This window comes from Cuculus canorus, chromosome W, assembly GCF_017976375.1.
Source record: "Cuculus canorus isolate bCucCan1 chromosome W, bCucCan1.pri, whole genome shotgun sequence".
In the NCBI taxonomy this organism is placed as follows: Eukaryota; Metazoa; Chordata; class Aves; order Cuculiformes; family Cuculidae; genus Cuculus; species Cuculus canorus.
Window position 1 is genome coordinate 9,898,336 of NC_071440.1, and position 8,684 is coordinate 9,907,019.

Sequence of the window (8,684 nt, forward strand, 5' to 3'; positions counted from 1 at the left end):
TGCCTTTTCACTTTGGCCAGTAGCTCCCTTTACCGTTACAAAATCATCATCTACAGGTGTCAAAGCTTGATTCAATACCGAAAACGTTGCGCCAGTATCTACTAAGAACTCAACCCCATGATGTTGTTCCCCTAGCTTCATTATAACCAGCGGATCCACTAGGGTGGAGCCCCCGGGTCCCTGTCAGTCATCCTGTTCTATCGGGGTTTGGGTTATGGGGATCCTCACACTCCTTCTGATTTCCTGTCTCCCTCAGGGACAGTCTTTCTTCCAGTGTCCCATATGCCTGCACCATGCACACCATCTTATCCAAGAGAGGGGGCCCTGAGAAATCTCTGTTTCCAGAAGTCCTGGCTTCTCTTTTCATTAAGGCCCTGCCCTGTTTTAAAGCTGCTACCACAGCCCTACTATCTTTTTTTTCCGGTCTTCCTCTGCCATCTTATGGTCTCTTCTCTTCCAACTCTCTGTTGCTGAATACTTTCCAGGCCTCATCAAGCAATTCTTCTATATTTTTCTATATTCCTTGGGCATTCCCAGCTTCTGTAACTTCCTTCATATATCCTTAGCAGACTGTCCGATAAAAAATGAAACTAATTGCTGTATCCCGACCTCTGACTCAGGGTCTAGAGGGATTTGGCGCCTCATTGTATCTCTCAATTTCTCAAGAAATTCTGATGGGGATGCATTCGGACCCTGTCTGACTGCATACAACGCTGACCAATTTACAGTTTTAGGGATAGCACTCTCTATTCCTTTTGCAATCCACTCTCAATATTGCCCCAAGAGCTCTATATGTATTGATCTGTTGGGATCCCAATGAGGATCCTGTAAGGGGAAATGATCCTTTACATCCTCCCCTGATCCTTTAAGGTGGTCTTCAGCTAACTCCTGAGCCTTCTTCATTATGAGCTGCTTTTCGGTTTCTGTCACACTGTCTAGCATTAGCTGGACATCCCTCCAATCAGGATTATGCTTCCTTACTAAATACTGAAAATGTTTTGCCACTCCTACAGGATCTAATCTATAATTTCTTTCCTTTCTTTCCCATGACGCTAAGTCCAACGATGTGTATGGCACCCAAATCAATACTGCATTTCCATCTGGTCCTACTGCCTCCCATAACGGTGCCTGAATAAGTTCCATTTTCAGCCCCTCCTTTACCCTTGTGCGGCACACAACAGGGGTTTCTGGGGCACTACTAGTACCCGTGGCACTACCAAGTTCAGATTCTTCAGAATTTTCCTGTGCCCTCACTGACGGTGGTCTTTCGTGCTCTGGTAACCCTTTATTTTGTGCTTTCCGAACCTTTTCAGGATTCACACACCTCTGCCCTATACTACATGCAGAACAACACCTTCTCAACTTGCCTTTTTTCTCTTTTAAATTTTCTCTTTCCAAGACCATCACCATAGGGTCTTGCGGTGGGTTAAGACCGCAGTCCCTTTGATATTCCGTATGGTTTCGAAGGGTAAAGAACAGATCAGCATATGAATCACAGAAACGTGGTGGGATGACTCACATAACTGGGCTACAGCTATGTTGGGATATAAACTCTTTAGGCGGGACAGGAAGGGTAGGAAAGGAGGCGGGGTAGCCCTCTATGTCAAAGAGTGCTTTGATACTCTTGAACTGGATTACGGTGAGGATGGGATCGAGTGCCTATGGGTTAAAATCAGAGGAGCCCACAAGAAAGGGGACTTTGTGATAGGAGTCTGTTACAGACCACCCAGCCAAGAAGAAGCTGCTGATGAGCTCTTCTATAAACAGCTGGGGACAGTCTCTAAATCTCTGCCTCTTGTCCTTGTGGGAGACTTTAACTTTCCGGATGTCTGCTGGGAGTACAATACAGCAGAAAGGAAACAGTCTAGGAGGTTCCTGGAGTGCATTGAAGACAACTTCCTTGCACAACTGGTTAGTGAACCAACAAGGGAGGGTGCCTTCCTAGACCTGCTGTTTGTGAATAGAGAAGGTCTTGTTGGGGATTTGACGGTTGGAGGATGCCTGGGATTAAGCGATCATGAGATGATAGGGTTTTCAGTTCTAGGTGGGATTAAGAAGGGGGTTAGCGAAACAGTCACATTAAACTTCCAGAGGGCAGACTTTGGCCTGTTCAGAAGGTTGATTAGCAAAGTCCCGTGGGAAACAGTCCTTCAGGGCAAGGGACCCCACGAGGGTTGGGCGCTCTTGAAAAATGAAATCCTAGCAGCTCAAGAGCAGGCCATCCCTGTGTTCTGGAAAAGGAGCCAGCGGGGGGAAAAGCCAGCTTGGTGGAGCAGGGAGATCTCAAGATGCGTCAATAATAATAAGAAGAAGCTTTATGTGCTTTGGAGGAAAGGACAGGCATCTTGGGTGGACTACAGGGATGAAGTGAGATTGTGGAGGGAAAAAATCAGGAGGGCCAAGGCCCAACTAGAAATAAAACTCGCTAAGTCTGTGAAAGACAACAAAAAGTCTTTCTACAAGTACATTAACAGGAAAAGGAGGACTAGGGAGAACATCCAGTCTCTATTGGATGCAGAAGGAATAACAGTGACAGGGGATAAGGACAAGGCTGAGGTACTTAATGCCTTCTTCGCCTCAGTCTTTAATAGCAAAGAAAGTTCTTCCTTCTGTTTACAAATCCAAGAGTTAGAGGGGCAGATTGAGGCTCCCGTGATCCAAGAGGAGGCGGTTAGAGAATTGCTTGCCCAGCTAGACGCCCACAAGTCTATGGGGCCGGATGGGATCCACCCAAGAGTATTGAAGGAGCTGGCGGATGTCCTTTCCAAACCCCTATCCATCATCTTCCAGAGGTCCTGGCTGACTGGGGAAGTTCCACTAGACTGGAGGCTGGCTGATGTTGTGCCCATATATAAGAAGGGTTGCAGAGAGGATCCGGGGAACTACAGGCCTGTCAGTCTCACCTCAGTGCTGGGGAAAGTCATGGAACAGGTAATCTTGAGTGCTATCATGAAGCACATGCAAGAGAACCGGGTGATCAGGCCCAGTCAACATGGATTTACAAAAGGCAGATCTTGCCAAACTAACCTGATCACCTTCTATGACAAAATCACTCGACTACTGGATGGGGGAAAGGCTGTGGATGTAGTCTTCTTGGACTTCAGTAAAGCCTTTGACACAGTTTCTCACAGCATTCTGCTGCAGACACTGTCAGCCTCTGGCCTGGACAGGCGCACACTCTCCTGGGTTGAAAACTGGTTGGATGGCCGGGCCCAGAGAGTGGTGGTCAATGGAGTTAACTCCAGCTGGAGGCCAGTCACAAGTGGAGTTCCTCAGGGCTCAGTACTGGGTCCAGCCCTGTTCAATGTCTTTATCAATGACCTGGATGAAGGCATTGAGTGCACCCTCAGCAAGTTTGCGGATGACACTAAGCTGGGAGGAAGTGTCGACCTGCTGGAGGGTAGGGAGGCTCTGCAAAGGGATCTGAACAGGCTGGACTGCTGGGCCGAGACCAATGGGATGAGGTTAAACAAGGCCAAATGCCGGGTCCTGCACTTGGGGCACAACAACCCTATGCAGCGCTACAGACTGGGGGAAGAATGGCTGGAGAGCTGCACGGAAGAGAAGGACCTGGGGGTGCTGGTTGACAGCCGACTGAATATGAGCCAGCAGTGTGCCCAGGTGGCCAAGAAGGCCAATGGCATCTTGGCTTGTATCAGAAATGGGGTCACCAGCAGATCCAGGGAGGTGATTCTCCCTCTGTACTCGGCACTGGTGAGACCGCACCTTGAATACTGTGTTCAGTTCTGGACCCCTCACCACAAGAAGGATGTTGAGGCTCTGGAGCGTGTCCAGAGAAGAGCAACAAAGCTGGTGAGGGGGCTGGAGAACAAGTCTTACAAGGAGCGGCTGAGAGAGCTGGGGTTGTTTAGCCTGGAGAAGAGGAGGCTGAGGGGAGACCTTATTACTCTCTACAACTACCTGAAAGGAGGTTGTGGAGAGGAGGGAGCTGGCCTCTTCTCCCAAGTGACAGAGGACAGGACAAGAGGGAATAGCCTGAAGCTCCGTCAGGTGAGGTTCAGGTTGGATATCAGAAAAAAATTCTTCACAGTAAGAGTCATTGGGTACTGGAACAGGCTGCCCAGGGAGGTGGTCGAGTCACCTTCCCTGGAGGTGTTTAAGGAACGGGTGGATGAAGTGCTTAGGGACATGGTTTAGGGAGTGTTAGGAATGGTTGGACTCGATGATCCAATGGGTCCTTTCCAACCTTGTGATTCTATGTGATTCTGTGATTCTGTGAATTTTCTTCCCACTTCCTTTCTCAAAAATAATGCTAATTGTAACAGAGTGTTATATTCCAGGGTGCCATTTACTGCCCACTTTTCCTGATCGTCCAACGTGTAGCGGGGCCATCACTGATTGCAAAACGTTATTAACTTCTTACTCATTGAACCTCCTGGGTGCTCAGCCAATTCCTTCCAGTGTCTCAATATACACCCCAAGGGGCTTCCTTGAGGAAATTCCCTCACTATGCGTCTCCGTCTAATGAGAATCTTGGGATTATACCCTAATCCCTCACTCCGCATCTCCATCTAACAAGAATCTTGGGATTATATTTTACCTGGTTATCAACTTCCAAGGTCTTCAAGGCAAACAACGCCAAGCTCTAACGAATGCTCTTAACCCCCCTTGTCTGCTTTTGCTCATCATGGATCTGATGGGTGGACGGTAAGGCGGATAAGAAACTGTTTGGATAGTCATATTCAGAGAGTAGTAGTCGATGGCTCGAAGTCCACATGGAGATCTGTGGTGAGTGGTGTCCCTCAGGGGTCCGTACTGGGACTGGTGCCATTCAGTATCTTTATCAATGATATTGACAGGAAGATTGAGTGTACTCTCAGCAAGTTTGCAGATGACACCAAGCTGAGTGGTATAGTTGCCACACTGGAAGGACAGGATGTCATCCAGAGGGACCTGGACAGGCTGGAGAAGTGGGCCTCTGAGAACCTCATGAGGTTCAACAAGGCCAAGTGTAAGGTCCTGCACCTGGGTCGAGACAATCCCCGTTTTCAATACACGATGGAGGATAACGTGATTGAGAGCAGCCCTGCAGAGAAGGACTTGAGGGTGCTGGTCGATGAGAAGCTCAACATGAGCCGTCAGTGTGCGCTCACAGCCCAGAAGGCCAACCATCGGCTGGGCTGCATCAAAAGAAGCGTGGCCAGCAGGTCGAGGGAAGTGATTCTGCCCCTCTATTCCTCTCTTGTGAGACCTCATCTGGAAGACTGTGTCCGGTTCTGGAATCCTCAACATAAGAAGGATATGGAGCTGTTGGAACGGGTCCAGAGGAGGGCTACAAAGATGATCAGAGGGTTGGTGCACCTTCCCTACAAGGACAGGCTGAGAGAGTTGGACTTGTTCAGTCTGGAAAAAGAGAAGGCTCAGAGGAGATCTTATAGCAATCTTCCAGTACCTGAAGGGGGCCTACAGGAAAGCTGGAGAGGGGCTATCCATAAAGGCTTGTGGGGATAGGATGAGGGGGAATGGGTATAAACTGAAGAGGGGCAGATTTAGACTGGACATTAGGAAGAATTTCATCACTATGATAGTGGTGAGACACTGGAACAGGTTGCCAAGGGAGGTTGTGGATGCCCCAATCCTGGAGGTGTTTAAGGCCAAGTTGGATGGGGCCTTGGGCAGCCTGCTTTAGTGGGATGTCCCTGCCCATGGCAGGGGCTTGGAACTAGATGATCTTGAATGTTGAGGCTCTGGACCATGTCCAGAGAAGGAGAACGAAGCTGGGGAAGGATCTGGAGAACAAGTCTTATGAGGAGCGGCTGAGGTACCTGGGGTTGTTTAGCCTGGAGAAAAGAAGGCTGAGGAGAGACCTTATCACTGTCTACAGCTGTCTGAAAGGAGGTTGTAGAGAGGTGAGTGTTGGTCTCTTCACCCAAATGACAGGTGATAGGATGAGAGGGAATGGCCTCAAGTTACACCAGAGGAGGTTCAGATTGGACATTAGAAACAATTTCTTCACCGAAAGGGTTCTCAGGCACTGGAACAGGCTGCCCAGGGAGGTGGTTGAGTCCTCATCCCTGGAGGGATTTAAAAGACGGGTAGAGGAGGTGGTTGAGTCTTCATCCCTGGAGGGATTTAAAAGACGGGTAGAGGAGGTGCTCAGGGAAGTGATTTAGTAGTGGACAGGTATGGTTGGGCTTGATGATCTCAAAGGTCTTTACTTACCAAGTGATTCTGTGATTCTATGATTCCTCAACCCTGACTGAAAGACTACACAAGAAAATTAATTATTCTCTCTAGTGAGGTCACACCATCATAGAAAGAACTAGGTTGGTGAGGCAGGACTCAGGTTCCTTGGGCAGTCTCGAACCTGATCCTCTCTTATAGCAGGAACGATGTTGCTTTCCCAGTTCTACTAACAAGTCGTCCCACTCTTTTGCAACAGAGACGGGTTCGCTCATGAATAGCAAACACATTAACTCGCTTCTTCGCCCTACACTTCCTCCTCCCATTCGCAATCGCAGGCCTAACCTTAATCCACCTCACCTTCCTACACGAATCCAGCTCAAACAACCCCCTAGGACTATCATCAAACTGTGACAAAATTCCATTTCACCCCTACTTCTCTATAAAGGACCTTATAGGGTTTATCATAATACTCCTCTTCCTAACAATCCTAGCCCTATTCTCACCAACCCTACTAGGAGACCCAGAAAACTTTTCCCCAGCCAACCCACTAGTAACACCCCCACACATCAAACCAGAATGATAATTCCTATTCGCATACGCCATCCTACGCTCCATCCCAAACAAACTAGGAGTATTAGCCCTAGCAGCTTCTGTCCTAGTACTTTTCCTAGCCCCATTCCTACACAAATCTAAACAATGAACAATAACCTTCCGTCCCCTATCACAAGCCCTATTCTGAATCCTAGTAACTAACCTCTTTATTTTAACGTGAATCAGTAGCCAACCAGTAGAACACCCATTCATCATTATCGGTCAACTAGCCTCCCTCACCTACTTTACAATCCTCCTAATCCTCTTCCCAATTGTTGCCACACTAGAAAACAAAATACTTAATTACTAATAACACTCTAATAGTTTATACAAAACTTTGGTCTTGTAAACCAAAGACTGAAGACTACACCCATTCTTAGAGTTTTCCCTTTATACACAACCTCCTCCACCCCCCCTTCCTCCTCAAGGGGTATTTTAGCCATAATTCATGTACTATTACATAACACTTTTGACCACATGATACATTACATGTATGTCCTATATGCATTAACTTTACTATGGATCCTAACTTCACAGAACTCATCCTACTTTCAAGGAATGTCCACCTAAGTTATTACCCAATAGTCCCTACTATACACGTACTAAACCCATGATATGTTAGGTTATACATTAAAATCCTATCTCCAGGACACGGTAAGTGCCAGATTATACATAATATTAATGGTAGCTGGGCTAAGGTGCCAAACGCTCTCGCAGGGCAGGCTTCCAGAGAACCAGGTTATTTATTAATCGTTCACCTCATGTGAAATCAGCAACGCACCGCATGTAAGATCCTAAGATACTAGCTTCGGGCCCATTCATTCCCCCTACACCCCTCACACTACTTGCTCTTTTGCGCCTCTGGTTCCTTTTTCAGGGCCATAGCACATATTAGTCCTCTAACGTTGTTATTCACAGATACATTCATACTATTTCAGGTACACTCTCCCTCCTAATTGCGGCATCCAGGTGTCTCTTTTCTGTTGGTTCTTTTTTTTTTTCCTGGAATCCTCACAGGTGGCCCATGGTAGCTAGCGCAGGAGCATACAATCTAAGACATGGGCTACGATGGCTCACGGACCTGTTCGTCACTCTCAGGAGTTACTGAATGTTGATGTATCCGGGGAATCATTTTAACACTGATGTACTTGGGTTAGCATTCACTACTATGATCTTGCAAGATCTCCTCATGGTGCTATTCTATTCATGGTCACAGGGCATAATTTCTTACTTTTCCTTTCCTCTGACTTTTTGACTAACACTAGGAACTTTCGACTAAATTTTTATTGTTTCTCCATCGCAAATTTTATCCTCACTATTCTCATATTTTTCGCTTTCCACATCTGCTGGAGTTACATTAATAAATCATACCCCACACACATGAATGCAAAATTTTCTCGCAAATTTCACGAATCGTCATGATTTCACATCACAAATCCTCTCAAAAATAATACAAAACTTCAAACGCTCTATACGTTCACGAATCCTCTTGAAAATCATACAAAACTTCAAACGTTCTATATGTTCACAAATTTCTCGAAAATCATACAGAACACCTAGCAACATTCCATATGTTCACAAATCCTATTGAAAATCATACAAAACATCAAACATTTTGTGGAATCAAACTCTATAACCCAAAATGAGTTATAAAGCAGGTATGTTTATTTCCAGCGCTGGGGTGCAAGGGGTTCTCCTCCTAGCTTGCACACCGTATAACTTAACAAGCAGCTACATATAGTGTAAAGACATGCATAGTTATAAGCACCTGCTACATATTCATAACCTTTCCCGCTTCGTATTATAATTAATTCTGGAAAGTTCACTCCAGTCTTGTGCCTGCGTAGTGCCTCCTGGTGGTCTTAGGGATGAAGTAAGAAGCCTTCCTCAGGATGAAAAAGTTTTTTTCCTTGAACTGTGTACAAGCACAGTCTCTTCTGGTTGTT

The 8,684-nt window shown here is 46.6% G+C and overlaps 1 pseudogene; it reads left to right on the forward strand.

The window, feature by feature from the left end:
• The first annotated feature begins 4,736 nt into the window (after window positions 1-4,736).
• Window positions 4,737-7,048, forward strand: LOC128850212 (cytochrome b-like; annotated as a pseudogene).
• Window positions 7,049-8,684: the final 1,636 nt, after the last annotated feature.